At 48.5% G+C, this 23,124-nt stretch overlaps 2 protein-coding genes across 8 annotated transcripts in view; both read left to right on the top strand.

Moving 5' to 3' along the window:
- KIF5C (kinesin family member 5C) overlaps nt 1–5,322 on the top strand; it is a 196,112-nt gene extending 190,790 nt beyond the window's left edge. Inside the window, exon 26 of the mRNA XM_055130099.1 lies at nt 1,686–5,322. The gene's annotated coding sequence lies outside the window, so the exon portion shown is untranslated. The remainder of the gene's footprint in view (nt 1–1,685) is intronic.
- An 11,645-nt stretch (nt 5,323–16,967) lies between these two features.
- The window catches only part of LYPD6B (LY6/PLAUR domain containing 6B), a 232,070-nt gene continuing 225,913 nt past the window's right edge, over nt 16,968–23,124 (top strand). The window contains exon 1 of one of the 7 annotated variants that reach the window (XM_055142136.1): nt 16,968–17,172. The gene's annotated coding sequence lies outside the window, so the exon portion shown is untranslated. Of the gene's footprint in view, nt 17,173–21,166; nt 21,186–23,124 lie in introns of those variants that run through there. The other 6 variants (XM_055142112.1, XM_055142130.1, XM_055142119.1 and 3 more) reach the window with 6 other exon arrangements.

Genomic DNA, 23,124 nt, shown 5'->3' with positions numbered 1-23,124 from the left:
CAGTAGCCCTGTAAAGTGAGGAGGGCAGATTCTTTTAAAGAACAGATTCTCCTTTTTTAGTTTTTTAATTCCATGTTTGTTATACATCTTTCCATTCTTTTCATTTTTACATGCTGTGCTCTTATCTGACTTTTATAATCCCTTTCCATGCAATATTTTCCCTATAATTTGCATCCTGCTTGTTTGTAGAAATATGTGTGGTTGTAGAGAAAGCATCTCCCTTGCTCATTGTCTCCTCTGCACCCCGACTCACCCAGAGCTCTGCACAGATCTAGAGACAGATCACAGACAGACCAAGTGCAGAGGAAGTTGAAACTTTCCATTACTCTCTGGGAATTGAGTTGCGTTGAGTCAAAGGTGGGTGGCAAAAGCCATGGACAGCTGTTCTCCGAGTCACGGCCTCTCCAGACTCCTCCTAGAGACCAGGGGACTTCTGCAGAGAGGTGTAGGGCCAGCCCGGGAGGAGTGTTTTATCCATTCCGAGACTGGGTGCTCTTCCTTGAGAGCTGAGGTTCGCAGTTTTGTCTGGTCTGACTCCATCCCCCAAGTGCTCGTCAGAAATGTTCTGCCTGGGGAGTGAGAGATGCAGTTTGTTCTTCTGAAAACCTGCAGTTTCAGTAGCAATGACTGCTCTGGCAGAGAATGTTGTCAGCTCAGCACTTCCAGGACCTGCAGTGAGTAGCCACTGGCACTGTCCACTGAACTAGCCCCTGGCCACAGGTAAAGGAGGACCATTTGAGCTATGGCCGGGCCCAAAATACCAGATGTTTGGACCAGAGAAATAGACATCAAATTGCAAGGCTGTGGGCAAAAGTGAAATACCTTCATAGTTATATTGTAACGTTAAGTTATATTACAGCACGAAAAGCTGGGGAGACTGCACAGCAGGTGGGGTGCTTGCCTCGCATGTATGCAGTCCCAGCACCCGTGTGGTCCCCTGAACTCCAGCAGGATTGATCCCTGAGCATAGAACCAGGAGCATGCCTTGAGCACAGCTAGTGTGGCAAAAAAAAATAAAAAACAAAGTAAAACAACAAAAATCTCAACTTGTAACCTGATTTATAGATAACACATGATACAAGAATAATGTAAACATGTAAATATTCATATTGTATATGTCTGTGTAACATAAATATGAAAATTGAGTAACAGATATTAAAATACATACATACATACATGGGCTGGAGCGATAGCACAGCGGTTGGGCATTCACCTTTCACGGGGCCGACTGGAGTTCGATTCCTCCGCCCCTCTCGGAGAGCCCGGCAAGCTACCGAGAGTATCGAGCCCGCACGGCAGAGCCTGGCAAGCTACCTGTGTGTATTAGATATGCCAAAAACAGTAACAATAAGTCTCTCAATGAGAGACGTTACTGGTGCCTGCTCGAACAAATCAATGAGCAACGGGATGACAGTGACAGTGATATACATACATATATATATTTAGTTGTTTTAGGGATCAAACTCAAAACACTCAAGCTCCATTCTCCAACTGAGCTACATTCCCAGATCCTAACATTAATTTTACCTGTTTTCTCTTCTTTTAATGTGGCCCCTTGAAAATGTAAAATTAAACCAGGGGACAGCTCTGGTCGATGTATGTCGAATAACAGCAGAGCCCGAGGCCTGCACCCCCACTATGCTCTCTAACTCTTCTCTCCCACCTCTCTGCTTTTCTTCCCACAGATAAGACTCTCCACGTAGCATGTCAAGGACTACAATAATCAACAGTTCCTTAATTTTCTTCCTCCTACCCAGTCCCCATTTTCTTTCACACTCGCTTCCCCGGGCCATCTGCAGTACACCGGGTTCAGGTATTTGAGCTGTGTAGAATTTGTGTGTACAGACCTGTGCCAGGACTTTTCCTAGGAGACCTGAAGGAGACGACCGCAGAGGATCCACTCGCTCCCGGGAACCATCGCCATGGACCTGCTGTCTAGTGCCCCACAGGGCCATTCCCCAGAGGGAACAACCAAGTGCCGAGGTGGCGAGGGAACCTCGCTCTGTTGCCTGCCTTGGTGTCCTGTAAAATAAACACACGACTTTATATTTTTAGGGAACAAAAAGTGCTGCTATAGGGTTCACAGTTTTCATTCTGAACACTTTTCTGAAACCAATGACCCCAAAGAAGCATTTTGATGACCTGGTCACCTCTTTGGAATCTGTAAATGACACCTTTCAGTATGGCACTGGTTCAGATGGCAAAGCAGATTTCAAGACAGGACAGACAAAGATACCAAGCTGAAAGTACCCATATCGAGTTTGTTCATCCAGACACATCTGTGTAAATGCAAAAAGTCATAAAATTCATATCTAAGCTTCTTGCAATCTATTGGCCCTGCAGCAACTAGTCTCAGCCAGCCCAGTTCCTTCAGAGGTGTAGAAAAATGCAGCCAAGGTGGAAGAGGGCTGCCTGCCTCCTGGCTTCCTCCTGGAGCTTGGAATTGGGGCTGACCTCTGTTTCTGAGGAACCATCTTAAACCTGCAGGGAACATGGCTGAAGAAGTGCTGGATCCATGCAGCCTTTGAACAAGGAAGCCCTGGTGGGGATGGGGTGGGGTAATTGACAAATTTTTGTGCCTATGAATAAGTTGCCATGAACCAGCCGTAATTTTAACCGATCATTGCAGACTGTAGATTGACGTTCCCTGGCATCAAATAGGTAGGTTTCATTTTCTTAGGCAGAGTTAGAAGAAATCACTCCAGGTAGATGTTTACATTTACCTGCGGCTTTCTTCAAAACCATGATTCTAAAGTGGAATTCACGCTCATTTCTAGTTTGTGCATATTAAAGAGATTTCCAGGTAGTAAAGTTTTCAGGGACAGTGACAGGGAATCCATTGAGTTGGTCTTGTGTGCTGCTACTTGTTTGGATGAATGGAGGTTAGGTCAACGATGGGCCAGGCCCGTCTCAGTGAGAGACCCCTCCCTCTTGTTGTGCCTGCCGGTGACAAGCCAGCTGGCATTACATTGCCCTGCTGCCTCCGCTGCTGGATGCAGTGAATCCAGGGGAGCCTGAGGCTTTCTCAAGGCTCTCTGGTCAATGACAGCTTAAGAGTGTGTGTAGAAGAGGATCAATTGCTGGGGACTATGACTCGACTTCCAGGCTCTACTTATTTCACATGTTTCTAACAAAGTAGAACTGCTTTCACTTAATTTACGTGTTGCACTTTGTGTGTGTGTGTGTGTGTGTGTGTGTGTGTGTGTGTTGTTTACGTGGGTAGGGGAAGTTGGGAGAGAAAATGAATGATAAATTGTATTTATTTCATAAAGATGATAATTTTGCCTTTATTTGCATTCAAATTATTCTTCTGTTTGATTTTCTTAACTTGTTTTAAATATCCACTCAATATAACTGCTCAAAGTTAGCTATCTACAAGCTGATAAAAAGGGTCTTTGTAGGGTAGATTTTTGCAAATGTTGTATATATTATGGATTATAACCTTACTATTTAATACATTTCCTTCTGATTTTGGAAGCATTTCTTTCTGATGGGTTTGCCCATTAATAGCTGTCATGCACTGTAGTTCATTTTGCAACAGTACTGTTTTGTGTTTGGAAGTTGAACAAAGGTTAATAATGTTCTTGGCTCTATTAATGGATTATTTCGTATTCTTTCCAAAGATGCTTTCCAGTTTTCCCTGGGTACCCTTTTTTTACTTCTAAAGGATTGTGTGGCCCTTTCATGTTTCAAAAGAAGCATTCACTGTAGTTCCATATTTCTTGATCTCTTCAAGGCACTCAGAAAATTCACTTTACTTTCCTTCACAGAGAAAGTTGGCTTTGATGTCTCTTAAAGGTAAGTGTGCTAGTTGCTGATCAGCCAGTCAGTTCACCTAGCCTCAGTCTTTACAGACCTTTAAGCTAATTTTCCTACACTGTGTCTAAAAGGTAGGTGGATTATTAAAATGGATTATGCGGCAAACTCAAATGAGTCCCTAAATATTACTTTATATATTTAGTGGTACTATTGCTAAGTATTACCAAAATTATTACAAATAATTTAGTAATAAGCTTTATCAGCACCATAAGCCACATTTTTAAAAACCACATTTATGCAGTTTTTTGTTTTATAGAACAATTATTTCCTTACATTTGTACTAGATAAACCAGGCCTCTGAAGAGCCAAATAGATAGTTATATTTTTATTTGTCTGCTCTGTTTTTTGTTAGTGTGTGTACATTTCTTCCCTGTGAGACATTTTAATATTCCATGCTAATTCTCAAAAGGTAGACTTTTTGATGCTCTAAGGGAATAGTCAGACGGTTTCTACAAATAATCTACTGGCAGGAGGGTGGATTGTTAAATTAGGGGAATGCTATTTGAAATATCAAAATGTATGGCTAGAAATTGAAGTAGAGTCATGCCAAATGTATTTGGTTCATTCCTAGAGAATCCCATGTAGAGCAGCCTCCCTTTTAATGCCGCGTAGTTTTCTTTTGTTGAGTGGCAGGTAGTAGTGAGAACAATATGCGTGGGTTGACTTAACATAGTATTTGAATAAGAAAAATAGAACTCATAAGAAATATTGGGATACATAAAAAAAATTTTTTTAAAGTTTGTCTAGAATCTAGTGTATCTAGTGACTTCTTGAAGCCCTAAATTCACACAAGGGAAAGAATATATCGAGGGCCAGAGTTGGAGGGCCAACCAGCCCTCCTTCCTGAGAGCAGTAACTTAAGGCAAAAGCCCATCCGTTTGTCTGTCTGATGGGGCCAAAGATGCATGTCCTGTGGCACTGTGCCCTCCTGGGGACATTTCCACTTCCTTGTCTCACCCTGACTGGCGTGAGCTGAAGCAAGCAGTGTAGTGTCAAGCGGCTTCATTTCACACTTAACCACTTAGACTGTTATAAAGGATTGAATAAGGGCCAGGTAACTGCTGAGAGAAGCTCTGTTCCATGCATTCGGCGTAGACATTTATAAATTGTGTATCTGTTTCTTGAGACTTTTCATTGTGTGCGAACTGAAGGGGGGATCGGGCATTCTGTAGAACTCTCTGTGTCTGGTTTGTAAAGTTCGTAGCGTGTACTGCAGATGTGTATTCTCTGGGTTTTCTGTATCTGTACAGTAGATTTCACTAATAAAAATAAAAACCAAAACGAAACAAAAAAAAACACCACAAATTTGTGGACAAACTTGGTGGTGGTGCAGAGGGGAGAGTGGCTGTTTCTTTCGTGATGATGCTGTAATATAGTCTGTGTCACAAAAGGTTGGTTATCGTCTAGGTTCTGAAACGAAGACCTATGGCTACTCTGGCAGACTGCATGTTGTATAATTCGACAAATACTCAAAGTGGAAAATAAAGCTGAATTAAACTTTGACTGGTCTGCTTTCTCTCTTATTGCCATTATCCTGATGGTGTTTGGTGCCGCTCCGGGAGGGTTACTGCAAAGAAGGAGTGGTCCCGTTCAGAGCAAAGCCGCCAGTTTCTTCACCTATGTGTTTCCACTCGGTCCAGATCTCTGCTCACAGCTTCTTCTTTTCACCAAAGAGTCCAGAAGACCTGAGGTTTGCTCCATTGGCCATGCAAGGAAAACTTCTGAGGTCAATGAGAAGTTGACACTTAACACATTTTGAAAAGTAGAGCTGGGACTGGAGTGATAGCACAGCGGGTAGGGCGTTTGCCTTGCACGTGGCCAGCCGGGGTTCGATTCCCAGCATCCCAAAATGTCCCCTGAGCACTGCCAGAAGTAATTTTTGAGTGTATGAGCCAGGAGTAACCCCTATGCATCACTGGGTGTGACCCAAAAAGAAAAAAAGAAAAAAAATAGGGCTGAGTTGTAACTCAGTTGGCCAACATATTCAGCTGAAGGTTTTGCCAGAAAGGTGGGGGTGGGAGGCAGGGCACACCTGGTGGTGCTCAGGGATGCCTCCCCACAGCGCACTGGATGAAGGCACTGGGTGTAGAGCACTGGCTCACTTGTGCTCCTGCATGGAAGCTCTGTGCACGATAAAAGACCGTTGGCATCTTTTCAGAAGGGGTCTCACCGTTTGTATTTCTGCAGGCTTGAGTAGGTGTGTGGTTTTATGAGGTGTTGGAGGAGGAAGCCTTTGCAAAATCTTTAATAGCAGGACACCGGATTATTTTTTTAACCTGCTATTCTAGCAAGGAGCCTTCCTGTGCTCAGGTCACTAGAATCCTGTGGCCTGTATCAAATTGCATATGTAAAAAATCCTCTTTATGGTTTGGTTAATGTGGCATTAGAACCAGACGATAAATTGCGTTAGTCAGTTAAGACTGCAAAGATGGGACTGGAAAAACAGTTTGCTGGGGGGGGGTTTCTATATTTTGCATTAGGAGTCCTGGGATACAGCCCTGGCCCCACATGATTTCCTGAGCGCTGCAGGGAATTGATCCCCTGGGCACAGATTGTAGCCAAGAATAAACCCTGAGCTGCCAGGTGTGGCCGAACTGCTCCCTCCCTCCTTCAGCACCTCCTGCCCCGCTCCCAAGACGGGAAGGATGGATGTCAGATGAACATTTCATAAGGGCAATCGAGGACCTTGCAAATAAGGTACTTTTATGTTATATCCATCTGTCTTGAAATTGCTATTCTCCTAAGAACTTGAAAGTGGTAGTTTCCAGATATCAGATTGTTAAAGGTGACTTTTGTAGTAAAACTTCAAAGGGGGTGGATGTGTGTGCAGGCTGAAGCCTGTCTGTTATGGAGGGGAAGCCGCACTCGGAAGCAGCCAGGCTTCTGAGCACGTTCGCCACCCAAGGGAAATGACCCCCAGGTCTCAGGACCGGCTCTGCAATGCATGGGAACAGCAGTCACCCACCCACCACACACACACACACACACACACACACACACACACACACACACCCCACCCCACATCACTCTGCTGGATGCCTGCAAGTCTCTAAAATCCCTCCTTCGCCAACCTCACATTCTGGATGGTGCTGAGCCTGGCTTCAATTGTTCAGGGCTGGAGCCCTGTGGGAGAAGTTGATATACAGAAATTGAAGAGTTGGTGTACAGACACTTGCCAGTGACCATGTATTGGCAGGTTTCAGACCAGCCTTGGTACAGGTTATATCTAGCGATTTGTCTTCTGTACATAATACATTGAACAGTAGGAAGCTTCTCTCAGGTAACACAGCAAATGAAAATGTGGGTCCCTTGACGAAAAGCATCCCAAGCCGTGGGAGTTTGACTTTCCTGTTAGCATTTGGCGGCTCTTCAGCAAAGAAACAAGCACTGTCTGTGTGGTGATTTGTTAGGTAAAAAAAAAAAAAAAGCATCCCAGTTATTTTCGAGGGTGACGTTAGGCTGGCATTCTCCTCCTGTGACCGTGGCTTGGGGAGTTTCTGTCCCTAAGCGCGGGGGACCCTCCCCACCTTGCGCTCCCGCCGGAGAGAGAGTACAGCCAGGGCAGCTCCTGCCTGGCATGCAGCGGACCTCGTATAGGCTCCCAGTCCCCTCCAGAAGTGACCCTTGAGTACAGAGCCAGGAGTAAGCCCTGGGTACTTCTGGGTGTGTCCCTAAACTATTTTTTTCCCCAACTAAAATCATCTTCCATTCCCCTGTGGGCCAGGGAGACAGTGCAGAGGATAAGGTGCTTGCCTCGCAGGCGGCTGACCTGGTTCCACCCCGTGTCCTGCCTCGCACTCTTCCAAACCACCTTTCCCCAGAACCAGACCGCAGTGATTATCCCGGGGTAGCTTCTCGGAAAATTGACCTCCATGCTCCATGCTCCTGTCCTCCTTCATGAAATTAAAGATATTGGCACATTGGTTCCAGATGACATGTGACCGCCCCGGGACCCCTTAGAGCTCCAAAAGCTGCAGCAAGCAGACAATTAACTCATGAGATGACTCTGGCGAGAGGCCAGACCCTGTTTTAAACGCTTTACATGTATTCATCTAAATAATCCTCCGAACAACCCCATGAGATGGGCACCATTAGCTCAAGCGGGCTGTGCCAGAGAGAAAGCAGGCACAGAGAGGTCAAGGAACTTGCTTAGGGTCTCACAGCAGAGAGAAGACAGGATGAATGTGTGTGTGTGTATGTGTGTGTGTGTGTGTGTATGTGTGTGTGTGTGTGTGTGTGTGTGCGTGTTTGTAACCAGTAAGAATTTAGATAGAGTTCAGACTCTGAGACTCCTGTTGGAAGGATTCCTCTGCTCGTAGGATTCAGATCTCAGTCCCTTTGGGGTTCCTTTGGGCAGTCAGAGGCACGAGGAAAGAATCCTGGAAATAACAGGCCAGGGGCTGCCTCACAGCGGGGGCCCTGGTCCCTCAGCCCTGTGCTGCCTGGTCCCAATTCCTTTGAGCCGTAGCACAGCACACTGAGCAGTGCCATATCACTTTGTTGCCACTCCAGCCCTTCTGTAAGAATGGCTCTTAGGATCCTGGCTGATTCTCTTTCTCCTTCAGACGTCAGCGCTCCCTGGTTGCATTTTTCAGATACTTCATATTTTCTTGGCCTCTTCAGGGAAACATAACTCGGGCTTCTCTTGCCCCACCCTCGAAGCCAGCCCGCATGCACGGTCTGTGGGGGTCTGGAGGCGGGTCCCCTTTATCCACAGATTCTAGGAGGCCCCGTGATCCCTGCTGCCCCCTGCCTCACCTCCCGCACTGTCACAATGATTAATGGGATCTCATTGCAGCGCTTTGGGTTTTAGAGAAAGTAAACATGCCAATCATACCATGCATGCATATGCAAGTCCTCCCGAGGAAGGGTGGGCTGGCACCGGCTCTTCCCCTGCCCTGCGCTGACAGACGCTTCTGATGAGCAACCGGGCCCTGGCTGGACAGGCAGGTGGCAGACTTGCAGAAGCCACTGGACACTGCCTCTTGCCTGGGTCAGCATCACTGCCCGCCCCGGGCCCCTGCTTTGTGCATCGGGCACACGGTGCAGCCGAAGATCCACCTAGAACACTAGCTACCAGGCAGGGACATGCATCATGCATGCTAACGTCCCACATGGAAGGGCTTCAGTTCTTCAAGCCCTGCACCCTGTGCGTGTCCCCCCGCCCCCCCACCCCGGCGCGCACACACACACACACACACACACACACACACACACACACACACACTTCTGCACTGTTGGGCCCTGCACCAGTTGCTTCCTCTAAGTGTCTCAGTAACTGTGATTTCAACTCCTCTGTTAGGGGGATGTTTTTCCCATGCCCTCCCTGCTTCACCGTTTCTTGTGAGACTCACTAAAGCAATTGTACCTTGAGCATTTGTCAAAAATGAGACTCCATTACAGGGATTATACATTCATCTGTTCATATTCCTCCAGGAGAAAGGACTTAAAAAAAATTTTTTTAATAGTGAATCACCATGAGGTGCAATTAAATACTTACACACTTGCGTGTTTGCGTTTCAGTCATACAATGATCGAGTCCCCATCCCTCCACCAGTGCCCTTTCTCCACCACCAATGATCCCAGTATCCCTCCCACCACCCCCACCCTGCCTCTGTGGCAGGGCATTCCCTTTTGCTCTCTCTCTCAAGAAAGGACTTTTTAAAAAATTAATTTAATTTTTATTGCTTGAGGTTCCGTGGTTTACAATCCTTTCAATAATAGGAATATGACCCAGCGATGCCACTTCTTGACATGTATGACCAAAATATAAAAGAAAATAGTAATTTGAAAGGGTCATATGCTCACCTATGTTCGTCACTGCACTTAGTACAGGAGAAGCGAAATTATTCTGGGATGGCTTTTCCTGCCGCACCAGCTCCTTTGGGCGAGGGCTGCTCTGAGACCTTTTCAGGAGTGAGTGCGTGATGCCAGCCTTCCCAACCACTGCAGTTCTGATCATTTTCCCTCTCCACCGGTGGCTTCTCAGGCAGAGGCTCCCGTGCACGCTCTGCCTTTAGCATCCCGATGCGGTAGCAGGAATCACATCCGTCCGGGTCCAAGTCATCCCCGCCAGCACCTTGTGCCTCCATCCCACTTGCATTGTTGAAAGAGCTGAACAAGTGCCCTGCAGTGAGATCAGAGACACTCCGGCATTCTGTAGCTCAGCTCACACTCAAGAGCACATGCCAGTTTTGCATTCTGCTCCCTGTGCTAGAAAGGCGGGGGTCTGAGCATGGCACCCTTGGTGGCACATGCCTCATTGAGGCACTCCCACTGCACAAGAGTGTGAGTTTGCTGCTGGGAAATCTTCGATGATGAGGATCGTGGTTTCTGCTTGAGGCTCATTTCCTTTCAGACCTTAATCCCAGGATAAAAGCAAAAACCAAAGAGGTTGAGTAACGTGTCCAAGGTTCAGGTGGGAAGTTTGACTCTAGAGCACAGATTCCTTTTATTCTAGTTCTTCCTTTGGGTTTTGTAAGTCAATAGTGTCAGCTTAAGGAGTTTGCACTTTTCCAGCTTGAGCCAATAAATCAGGGAGTGCTTGGGAGGAATGAAATGTACGTCATGGCACTGCCAGGGGAAGGCTGTGAGGCAGAGCCATCCTTGCCATGTCTAGGCCAGCCAGGGATTCCCTCACAGACACAAGTGAAGCGTCTCACCTGAAGGCATTTGGCTTGACTCGTCTTCATCAGTAATAGCAGCCCTGAACTTGCAGTGGTCCGAGTCGATCCCCATAATAGTGATGGCAGCGGAGGCATCTCCCACATCACAGGATCAGGCCCATTGCGAGAGTTACTACTGTGTGCCGACGCTCGCCACAGTCCTTCATTGTCTATGTGCCACTACAAGTTTGGTCATTGAGCTGGTCATGGGGAGCAGCTGATCCAGGATTGCACAGACGGTGGAAGGGAAGGAGAGAAGGGAGTGCAAACCTCCAAGGACAGCACCCCTTCCATGTAGGACACATATCCAAGTGTCCCAGCCCTATAACCACACATGGTTGCAACCCAGTGATCAAATCAAAGAGGGTAGGTGAGTTGCTAGCGGATAAGTTTTAGTCAAAAGAGGAAATCTGCACTGATCCACGGTCCTCAGGACCACGGATGGGTGGGAATTCTATGGATAATACAGAGAAGCTGGTTCTCTGCCCAGTTTCATGTCAGCACAGGCCCAAGGGCTGTACCTACATCTCTATTGCCTTTATGCAGTGAAATGAGCTACGGCTGTGGGCCACGCCACACACTTAGTTGGCTGGGTACTGGGCACACTCGAAGAGGGTCAGTTCAGCTCTTTGCTGCAGCACCTCCCTGTGATTGGTGGACATCAAAGACCCAGAGAAACACCTTTTCCCTGGACTGTCCTGGGCAAGCACATGAGGAATTCCTACGCTGAGAGAGAAGAGTGTGGATTTGGTGCAGGAGCACTTGAGCTCACATCTTTTTGTTTGTTTTTGTTTTGGGGACACACCTGGCAGTGCTCAGGGTTTACACCTGGTCATGCATTCACTTCTGGTGGTGTAGGGGACCCTATCGGATGCCAGGGACTGAACCAGGGTCAGATTCAAGCAAGGGAAGTACCTTATCTGCTGTACAATCCCTCTGGCTCCCTGAGCTCATATTTTGGGGTGTCCCTGCAACAGAATGCTGATGGCCACCTTTGCTGCACCTGCCACCTGCCCCACTTTTGCTTCAGCCTCGATGCTTGCCGGAGCCTGCCTGGAAGGCAGTGAGCACCCCCTGTGGGCCTCACGTGTGCAAACAGCACCAGGTTCAGTCCCCGGTACAGGGTCTCATTAGCTCTTGGCTTTAGGGAAGGGAAAAGAACATCGGCATCTTTGTAGGAGGTTGCAGACACATGTCAACTGAGCCGCTTCAGCTGTTCAAATAGTAAAGCTAGATCTGTTGGAGGGTGTGGAGATGGTGAGGGATGGGGGTACACAGGAGGCGGGGCGGGGGGGGAGGGTGCTAGCTCAGCCAGAAAGGTGGGTGGGACTTTTTAGAGATTTCCGGGGCTAGCACAGAGGCATCTTTCTTTCCGCCTGGAAGGTGATTTGTGCAAGGCGCTCGCCTATGGGCTCTTGCTTGCTCAGGGAGCCCTAATTCTCCTTTGTTCAGCACAGGGGTGAAGCCTGCAGAGACACAGGTGGCATTTGTGGCACAAGGAGCAGATCCCCGGCCTCTTCCCACGCCGAGCACGGAGAAGGTCAGATGAGATTTGTTTCTCAGGATCCCCCAAGGGAATAAGCTCTGAATGCTTTTCCCTATGCACTCCACTCACCCCGGACGCCTTGCGTTCAGGAGCAGAGGTCTGTGTCTGCAGCAGGCACCCCCGAAGGGCTGCCTTTTCACAGAGATCTGGAAACTCTGACCTGAATGATGGTTCTCAAGTTTGCCAGGCCCAGCAGCCTGAGTGGAGTCCAGTGGGCAGCGATTCCTATGGCCTCAGCCCCCCAAACACGCTGCCCATCCAAGGAGAACTGCATGCTCACTGCCGACACATATGCAGACTGGGCGAGTGAATCTGATCTCATGGTCTGTCGACAACGATTAAAAACTCCTGGCTGATGGGCTATGAGCCACAGCACAGCCAATAGGGCATTTGCCGTGTATGCAACTGACCTGGGTTTGAGTGCCAGCATCCCATGTGGTCTGTCGGCCACCACCACAAGTAATTTCTGAGCATAAAGCCAGGAGTAACTTGCGTGTATGGCCGGGTGTGGCCCAAACCATCCTTCCAAATAAAATATAAATTAAAAAAATTCCAGGCTGAAAGATAGTACAGGGAATAAGGCCACAACCTTGCACAGGGCCATAACACCTCAACTAAAAAGATGTGTGAGAGCCATAGCCAGGAAGTGTGGCCCCTTGCACAACAGTGTGGATCCCACAGTGGCCCCTACCCAGCACCAGAACTATAATTCATGCACTTAAGCTAAGAGGGTGACCACAATAAGCACTGAGGATGAGTTTATGAGCACCAGAGCCTTATATGCCGCCCCTGGGAGCACTACAGCCAGGAGTGAGTGAGTGAGAGAGAGAGAGAGTGTGTGTGTGTGTGTGTGTGTGTGTGTGTGTATGTGTGTGTGTGAGAGACAGACAGAGACAGAGAGAGATAGAGGTAGAGATAAAAATACCATTATCACAAAGGAAAGGGGAAGAGAATCAAATCAATTCTGGGTCACCTAATAAAGTTAGGTTTACTTTATGTTTTCCCATCTGGTTTTATAGCTTTTTCTGACACTTGTTTCTGTCATTTCTCTCTATTATTGCACAGATTCTATGTGCCGGGAACTAGCCTAGATATGTTCTATGCATTTTTTCACTAAAAAAATATGGTTGGAGGGGTTGGAGAGATTATACGTTGGGCAGGGCACCTTCCTTGCGCATGGTGCATCTGGGTTGCATCCCTAGCACCCCACTGGTCTCTGAAGTGATCCCCAGTACAGCCAGGTGTAGCCCTCCCTCCCCCACTGCTCCCACAAATGTGCTTGGAAATTGAAATATAATATTTGTGTACATACTAAGCTTAGCAATAGAAGGAAAATTAGGAGGGTGGATGTTATCTTAAGGCTCAACAATTTTTGACTTATTTCTTTGGATAATTATTTCACGAGACTCTCAGAGAACAGGAGAAGTGAAGAGATGGAAGATTTGCTCAACAACTGTTTTCCTAGAGACCTGCAGAAAATAGTCTCACAGGGATTTGCAAGGATGAATTCATTCTAGATTCTTCCCTCAGGGAGGGCGGGGTAGTTCTCCCTAGTGAGACTCAAGGAATTCAGGGCCATTCTCAGCGAGTAGGGTGAGAAATTCAATGCACAGGCCACCAGGGCTACACCTGGCAATATTTAGGAGGTCAAGTGGTGCCAGGATTGAACCAGGTCGGGCACCTGCTGGCCCGTGCCTTAACTGCTGTACTATCTCCCAGCCCTCTTTATAGAATCTCAAGCAGTCTGTTAAGGGTTTTGTCCCAAGTTCAGGACTCTGATATCTATAATGCATCCAGCCGATGCTCCGTGCAGGAGTCCCCGGCACCCGAATGACAGGAAGAGCCCCGTTTATTAAGGAGGGGCTTCCCAAGGACGCTGCATGCAAGCTTTCCATATGCATTATTCCACTGGGCCTCAGACACCAGCAGAACTGAATATTTCAGGTCCACTTGCAAGCAGAGACCTTTAAGGAGAGACTTGGGCCATGGCAGATCTGCAAGTTTCCCAAGTGGGGAGCATATACGCATGATGGGAGAAGCTCCCCGCTACTTTGTCAGCCCAGGGAAGGGAGGCAGAGCGCAAGTGGGCGCGCTGGGGCCAAACTGTGCTTTCTGAAGACTCCCAGCTGACTGGGGTATCACTTACCAGCCCTACGCAGCCAAGATTTTACTGGGACGGAGGAGCCTAATTCACCGGGATCACATGCTCCTCCTGCGGCTACAGACACACAGGAAGGGCTGGGTCCACCCAGAGAGGTTCTCTACCTTACCTGCTGTGCAGTGGCAGTCCCAGCGGATAGCCTCCGTTTCCCCACCCCCCGCCCGGGCCCACCTCTCCACCCAGGCCGGGGAGAGAGGAGGCCTGGAGGCCTGGAGCTGGGCACAGCTAGGACGGCCTTCTCTGTGGCTGTTTTCCAGGTGTGTCTGTGTGACCAGACAGGGACTCCGTCCTTGATGACAGGAAGCCTGTTCCAGACCCTGAGGGTGTCACATCTGCTGTGGGGCAGAGGCGGAGCAGGTCACTGGGCTGTGACCTCACCTCTGCACAGCCTACAATTATGGCCTGTGAGGTTTGCTGCACACTCCCAGGAGCACACAGCAGTTGTGAAGAAGGCCTGTTCTTTCTCCATGCAGCTTTCAAGTTACATACACACACATATACACAGCCATACATAGACAGCCTTTCCTGTGGTGTGATTGGAATGAAATTTTTAAATTTAATTTTTCATTAAAACGCCGTGAGAGCGCACACTCCGCTGAGATTCGACCCGGGTGGCCACACTTTTGTGCGGCTGCTCTGCTGCTGATCGACCACGATCCGGAGGCCAGCTAGACTACTTTTGGTCCCAGCAACTGCTTGCAGCCATGTCTCTAGACTGTGAACTAAGCCATAGCCCCACCCTGGCCGAGGAGGGGAAAGATCCTTCTTTCTAGTTTTTATTCCCCTTTTCGGGGACAAGCAGCGTGGTGTCTGCCATATTATGAGGACTATTAAGCAGGTACGAACTTGGTGGTATGGAAAGGAGAAAAAAAAACTTATGAACTTGAAACAGCGAAATGCGTGGGCAGTCTCGGGCCAGGGGTGATACTGACGCGCACTCCAGTATCTGAGATATGACCTGAGTGGCCACACAAAAGTGCGCTCTGCTGCTGATTGACCACGATCCGGAGGCCAGCTAGACTATTTTTGGTCCCAACAGTCTAGAGACTTGCAGCCATGTCTATAGACTGTGAAATAAGCCATTGCCCCATGCTGCCCCAGGAAGGGAAATGATGCAATTTCTAACATAAATCTCCCTGGACTTAATTACTAAAATACTAAAATATAGAAATCCTAAAGCATGCAGCCACAACAGCGGCCACGCAACTTCATATCTCATCATTCTCAGCAATGGAAAACTAATTATCAAATGCTTCCTTGTCAGTAGGGCTGTTTTTTTTGGGGAAAGTCCAACAACAATAGTGAGTTTTGTGTTGAAATATGGAATGTAATCAAGGTAAAGAGAAAATGAAATGAAATTTATCAGCTACGCAGGCGGGGGTGCAGGGATGGGGGGGTGGGAGATATACTGGGGTTTTTGGTGGTGGAATATGGGCACTGGTGAAGGGACGGGTGTTCAAGCATTGTATAACTGAGACATAAGCCTGAGAACTTTGTAACTTTCCATATGGTGATTCAATAAAATAAATAATTTTAAAAAAACGCCATGAGAAACACGGTAACAAGTTGCTTTTGACTGGGTTCACATGATCAGTCATACAATGTGGAATGCATTCTTTTTTTTTTTTTTTGACTGAGTCCTGAAGTGAATTTGTGAGTGACAACATTGCCCTCCCTCCGCTCCCATGTTTTTGGTTAAATGGAACACTTAAAGGAGATAGGACCAGGGTTAAGGTGCCTGCCTTGCATGTTGTCAGTGAGGTTTGATTCCTAATCCCTGGCACTGCGTAAGGCAGCCAAAGCACTGCCAAGATTGTCCCCGAGCTTGGATCCAGGAGTAAGCATCTCTGGGTGTGGCCCACCCCAAAATATATCTCCTCTTTTGCTCTTTTATTTTGGCATGGTTTTGTACCTAAAAATGTCAAGTCTTGGTGAATGCACGTGGCAGGGAGACACTTGACCTTTGAAGAGTGCTGGGAAGAACATGGATTAGAAAAGAAAAACACGAAACCATGGACCGGAGATCTCCGCAGAGAAGCAGACTTAACCAGGTCTCCTTTCTGAAGACGCGTTACACCGGAGGAGCCTAGCGTGTCTAATCCCACACCTGCCGTCAGCGCGCAGGCTCAGCTCCCATCAGTGTATTGTACTGCAGGGTAGTGCGGGGCTGAGCGCCGCCCTGCCAACCCCCCTCTGTTCCTTCGCTGATATTACCAGATGGTAAAGACCCACTGGACAGCGTCGAAGGGACTGGAGGGTATAGCCCTGGGCTGGCCACCAAAGGGGAGAGAAGCAGGACAGAGGGGAGAGGTGGCCGCTGACCCTGAACTTTGGCTGAAAGGCTGGGGCCAGCCTGGCCAGGCAGGGACCCGCATCAGGCTGGACCACCCCTCAGTGTCTGTCCATCAGGATTGGCTGAGCACCTGCGGGGTCCTGGCTTTGTTGGATGCACATCCAGACCCGGTGACGCTCTTGCTGGGCTCACAGCCTGCGGTGGATGTCACTTTCTGAGCCGAACCTTACACAGAGGACAGGGGGAAACTTTGGAGGGGTGGCCCAGGGCGCAGAGAGATGAGTGAGAGCAACGGTCAGAAAGAGCTTCTGCGTTTACCAATCCGGAACGTGTCCCCCTGGCGGCCCGAGCCCGGGGTGGCTTTTTCAAGTCCCCCCAAAAGCGGGAGGGGTTGACCCTCCTCCTTAGCGCACGCGGGGCGAGGTGCGGCTCCCGCGAGAGGGGCCGGGGGCCGCATGTTTGCGGGGCGGGGGGTACCCTCCTTTCCTGAGCGTCCCAGTCCGGGCCCGGCCTTCCCCAGCACGGGCGGGGCTCACCTGAACCGTCCGGGGCGCCCCAGGTGGCTCGGGGCGGGGAGGAGCCGCGCCCCGCTCCGCCCCGCGCGGCCGCAGCCAACGCCAGCCCCCGGCGGGCGCGCTCGGAGCCGGGCCGGGAGCCGCCGCCGGAGCCGCGCGCGCGGGCGGCGCAGGTGAGCGGGGCGGGCGGCGCGGGGCCGGTGTGCGGGGTCTCCGCGCCGCAGCGCGCTGGGCTCCGCGCCCGGGAGCGGCCGCTGGACAGGGCCGGAGCGGCTGCGCGGGGCGCCGAGCGGCCGGGGCGCGGCGGAGGCAGTTGGGGAGGCGCTGGCCGGAGCCGGGGAGGCCGGGGTGGGGGGATGCCCCGCGTGGGGGAGCGTAGAGCTGCAGGGGTGCGGGGGGGGCCTGGACCCCGGGAGGCACCGCGAGCGCGCTCCCGCTCCCTGGATGCGGCGCGGGGCCGCCGCGCCCTCTGCGCTGGGCTGTACTTCGGATGTTGCTGTCGAATAACCCACCCGCACCCGGCCGAGTCCTCCCCTCTCGGGGCCGTCGGCAGACGTGTGCCGAGATGCTTGGACACCCTCCCACCCCGCACCCCAACAGGGGCCCGAGGTGGTGAGGCTGCGGGTTTCTGCGCCTGGAGGAACGTTGCTGAGAGCCGCGGTGCCAGCGAAGGTGGGGAGCTGACCCATCTTGCAGGGCCCGGCGAGTGCTAACGTGGAAAAAGTGATAAAATGCTATTTGAATTCTAGTGGCTCTAACTCTTGACCTTGAGCGAGTTACCTCACTTTGCTGATGGTCGTTGTAGTCCAAGGTAAATGGGCAGTGTAAGCATTACAGCAGCCTTAAGTTATGTGGTGATGGTACGGCGCAAGCAGTCTTGGATGAAACTTCTCTCTGCCCTTCCTGCTCTCCCCCCACCTCCGTGAATCTAGAACCATCGATTGCTAGAGGTCTCCACTCTTAACAGCAGAAGGGGGGGTCGCAGTCGCAGAAGCTCAGATCATCCACTTTGCCGAGAGGATATATTGAAGTCTTCCCTGACTTGCTCTTTCTCCAGGACATCCTCCCTCCTAATCCCATTGCCAAACCCATGATTGTGAGATGCCAGAAGGGGATTTGTCAGCCTGCACCCATCATTACTGGTTATATTCCTCAGTGCTCATTGAGTTGGGTTTTGGCCCCATGAAAATTGCCTTAGGCAAGACAGAAACCGATGGTATCACACAAATGGAAAGGGTGAGCAGGGGTTCCCTTCAGGTACGGCTGGATTCAGGGTCTCATTTAAGGTTGCAGGGCTTGTTCTCAAATATATCTTTTGGCTCTTCTGTACTCTGTGTGTACTGTTTCTTAGTATGGAATCGTCAATGACTTGGCACCTTCAGGTTTCTCTGCTGCTTTAGAGCATCATTTAGGGCTTTCAGGATATTCCAAGGGATCCACTTGGCATGAGACTGGTAGGACAGAGGGGTCCCTGAGAAGAAACAAAGCTGGATGTGTTTCATGGGTGGGAAGAGGTTGAGAAACACTGCTTCAGAGAGGATTTCCTCTCATCTTTTATATCCTTAGAGCAAACCTCACTGTCTTAGTGGAACCGAGCCTTATTGTACATATGAATGCATGGAAGTTTGAACTATGGGAGTGCATACTTTATCTGGGTGCATTTGGGCTTTGGGGGACTAGTCAGCTACTGTGATAACCCCATTCCAGTTATAAGAGCAAGAGATGGGCAGTTCCCAGTGAGGAGTCTGCATTCAGGCAGATCTCAACAGCGCGTAACCATTGCCAGTCTCTGCTTTTGCTCAGCGGCACCTTAAGGAAGTTGATAGTGAAGTATAGACAACCTGGGTGCTGCCTTCTGTCAGTCACCAAGTCTATTCCAGGGCTGGGAGGTGTCTTGTGTGTTCATCCTTTCATCCATTATTGAATTGTTTATTTATCCATTCAACATTCAAAAAATGCCTAACAGATGCCAGCGCTGTTGCCAAGAATGAAACTGATTGCTTTGAGCAGCTCACAGTCTAGATGGAAAGGCAGGTGGGCAGATAACTGTGCCTGGCGCTGTGCTGCTGTAGAGGTAGCGCAGGCATTCAAGTGAAACTGTGTGTGCATGAAGATGAGTTGAGTGCTCCGGAACAAGACTGGATTGAGCCAGGCTTCCCTGGTGTTATCTCAGGGTATCTGAGGACTTTTGCTTGTTCTTTAAAAAATTTTCTTCTTTTTTTTAATCACAGTAAGATACACAGTTACAAAGTTGTTCATGATTTGGTTTCAGTCGTGTAATGTTCCAACCTCCATTGCTTCACCCATCGTACATTTCCTGGGGACTTTCTCTTGTAAGCAATCTCATTGGGTCTCCTCTAACACAGCTGGATGTGAGTGGTTCAGAGCGGCCCCGGTTTTTGGAAAATGCTCTTGATATTTTCTGCTCAGCTGAGGCCTGGAGTCCATCAGACTTTCATGAGATACTAGTCAAAGGAGAAAGGGAGCTTGCTTTGTTTTGTTTTCTGGTTTGGGGCCATAGCTGGCTGTGCTTGTGGTTTACTCCTGACTCTGTATTCACTCCTGGTGGTGCTCAGGGGACCATGTGGGATGCCAGAGATGGAACCCAGGCTGACTGCATGCAAAACAAGCACCTTATCCACTGTACTATCCACTCCCACTTCCAATTTTTAAGTGATTTGGGGGACACATCTTGTGGTTCTCCAGGGACCACAGGGGTTCTGGGGATTGAACTCTGGTGGGCTGCATGCAAGACAAGCAACCACCCCACATCTTCTATCTCTCCAGGCTGGGAGCTTGTTCTGAGTGATCTGCAGAGTTGCTAGTCCTCTGTGCCTTGAGCAGAATGAGTACCCTTAAACACGTCACTGGCGAGGGCCAAGAGGAGTGGCCATGAGTATTCTCATCAAACCGTCTTCTGGAGCAGGGAGGTGGGTAGGGCTTCCTTCGTCAGTTACACTGACCCTCCATCTCTGAATAAAGTAAAAAGCACTTAGGGAGCGCTATAGTGGGGAAGAAAACCAGGTTGCCTGATGGATGGGCTCTTAGGGGTGCAGCCTGCAGTGTCTCCCACTGGTGGTGACAGATGAGCAGAGGCCTGGCCTGTCCCAGCAGTCAGGAGCTGTTCAGACAGCCTAAGTACAGGGTGTGGCCGAAGGGCGGAAAGGAGCGGGACTGGAGATTAGAGGGAGTGCCTGTGGAAGATGCTGCTCTGACTATCAATAAAACGTGTGATTCTTGTAACTCTTGGTCCTGTTCCCCAAAGAACTTCCACCCCAGTCCGTTCCTGTCTCCATCTGTAACAGCCACAGTCGCTGACTTCGGGAACTCCCAAAGGATGAATCAGGCTGGAAGCACTTAGGGAGCTGCCTCGGGTACAGATGGTGCCTGACCCGGTGACTTGATGGATGACTTTGTTTTCCATTCTGGTGGTCCTAATGTGATTCGCATTTTGTGGAAACTGAACTTGAGTCTTTTTCTAGATCGGGCATGGTGCTCTTGGAATGCTGAATGGCTCTGTGCTCTCTTTAGGTGGGGTTGCAAGCATTTTTGCACAGAACTTAATATTCTCAGTGTGCTTGTGGTAATCAGGACATGACCCTGTTGTGAGTTCAGGAAGACCTGTAGTCTGAGAAAGTCTCACAAAAGGTTCGACAGTGCCTCCTTCCACTCACCCTGCACCCCATCACTTCTTGCTGGCGCTATCTCCTGGCTTCTTAAACTGTAACTCAGGAGCCAAAACTAAGGTAGGGGTAATTTGAAGATAGACTTATTGTTCATTATCAATAAAGGTTTTCTCTGTATATCTATTTTATATACCTGTACATCTGGGTTAACATAACAATTTGTTTCTTTTCTTGGTTTTTGGCGGTGCCCAGGGCTTACTCCTGGCTCTGTACTCAGGGACCACTCCTGGCAGACTTGGGGGACCATATGAGTGTCGGGGATCAAACCGAGGTTGGCTGCATGCAAGGCAAGCAGCCTACCTGCTGTCTTATCACTCTGACCCAGCCATAATTTCTTGAGTGGAAAAGAATTGGGAGTGGAAACAGTTTAAGGAGCTCTGTTCTACAGCATGTCTTTGTTTCATTAGCTGTCTCCAAACTGACAGGCTGCGCTCCAGTGAAGATGCCAAGTGGTGGTCGGTAGTAGAACAGCAGAGCTCTTCCGAGAGGAAGTCCAGGGGGTGAGTTTGCTGTAGCTGTGTTCAGTAGGAAAGGAACCTCTACTGCCTACTGCTTTTAAATCATTAAAGCCAGTTTTTCTTTTTCTTTTCTTTTTTCTCTCCTTCTCTCTTTCTCCCTTTCATTCCTTCCCTCCTCCCTCCCTCCCTCCCTCTCTCTCCCCTTTCTTTCTTTCTTTCTTTCTTTCTTTCTTTCTTTCTTTCTTTCTTTCTTTCTTTCTTTCTTTCTTTCTTTCTTTCTTTCTTTCTTTCTTTCTTTCTTTCTTTCTTTCTTCTCTCTTTTCTCTCTTTCTCTCTTTCTCTCTTTCTCTCTTTCTCTCTTTCTCTCTCTCTCTCTCTCTTTCTCTCTTTCTTTCTTTCTTTCTTTCTTTCTTTCTTTCTTTCTTTCTTTCTTTCTTTCTTTCTTTCTTTCTTTCTTTCTTTCTTTCTTTCTTTCTTCCTTCCTTCCTTCCTTCCTTCCTTCCTTCCTTCCTTCCTTCCTTCCTTCCTTCCTTCTTTCTTTCTTTCTTTCTTTCTTTCTTTCTTTCTTTCTTTCTTTCCTCCCTCCCTCCCTCCCTCCCTCCCTCCCTCCCTCCCTCCCTCCCTCCCTCCCTCCCTCCCTCCCTCCCTTCTTCTTTCTTTCTTTCTTTCTTTCTTTCTTTCTTTCTTTCTTTCTTTCTTTCTTTCTTTCTTTCTTTCTTTCTTTCTTTCTTTCTTTCTTTCTTTCTTTCTCTCTTTCTTATTTTGTTTTTGGGCCACGATCCAGTGTTGCTCAGGTCTTACTCCTCACTCTGCACTCAGGAATCACTCCTGATGGGGCTCAGGCAAGTGCTGCTATACTAAATCTCCAGTTCCTAACCTCTTTTTTTCATCTAAAATATGTGGACAAGTGCCTCTTGGCTTCCATTTGAAGCAGTGAATGGTGGTAGGTGTTTGTGAGATTGGACAACCAGGGCTTCTTTTTAATACTCTGCCATCTCTTGCTGAGCACAGAGCTTGGTGAGGGGGAGCTGGAGAGAGACGCTTTGGGCACATCTATTCCACAGGTCTTCGTTGTTCATCCCTGTGTGCTGGACATTGTTTGGGTGTTGGGGATCAGAGTATATGAGGAAGACCAAGTTTTGATTTTCATGGAGCTTACAACCTACTGGAAGGAGACATTTATTTACGTTTTGTCTAACATGTCAGGTGTAAAAGGACTTTAATGGGAAATAAAATGGCTTAAGAGCAGAGTGTTGGCAACAAGCTGGGAATAGCATTAGGAAATTTCAAAATTTATTCTCTCTCAGGTTTCCAGCAGGGAAATAATGGCCTGAACAGCTATGGCATTGGGGAAAAAAAATGAAAAACCCAGAAAACAAAAAGCAAACCAAACCCAAGACATACATTTTCTTGGGAGAGGAGGGTTATGTAGTGAATCACTTAATTTTTAAGGCTTGCTTTCATGCAGAATTTCTTTGTTATACCTCACATTGTTCCCAAATATGATTTACAATGACTTACAAAACATGGTACCAGGTGATGAGAAATAAGTGAAGAAATATGAGCAAAGGGAACATAAAGGCCATTTCTTTTATTGTTGTGTTTTAGAATTTTTTAGTTTGAGTGGCAGGAGAAGGAGGAAGTGCGGTGATTAAAAATGTAACATTTCATGGCCAGGGTTCATGATTTAAGAGGTGAGAAAATAAGTTTTGATGCCTTAGAAACGTAATTTTTTTCAGTGATGATAAAAAAAAATTGTCTGTTTGAAAAAGGTAGTCTCTTTACTAAGGACTTACTTATCTCCTGAGTTCAGAGAAAGCTGTTTTTTATTCTTATTTTTTTAAAAAAAATTCGAAGGCATTTCGATTTACAAAGTTACTCATAGCTGAGTTTCAGGCATTCAATATTCTAGTATCAACCCCCCCCCCACCAGTGCCAGTGTCCCTTTACCAGCATCCTCAGGTTCCCTCCCAGCCCGAAG

The sequence above is a fragment of the Sorex araneus genome, chromosome 1 (assembly GCF_027595985.1).
Source record: "Sorex araneus isolate mSorAra2 chromosome 1, mSorAra2.pri, whole genome shotgun sequence".
In the NCBI taxonomy this organism is placed as follows: domain Eukaryota; kingdom Metazoa; phylum Chordata; class Mammalia; order Eulipotyphla; family Soricidae; genus Sorex; species Sorex araneus.
The sequence above is the reverse complement of the archived record's forward strand: the minus strand, read 5'-3'. Positions and strand labels throughout refer to the sequence as shown.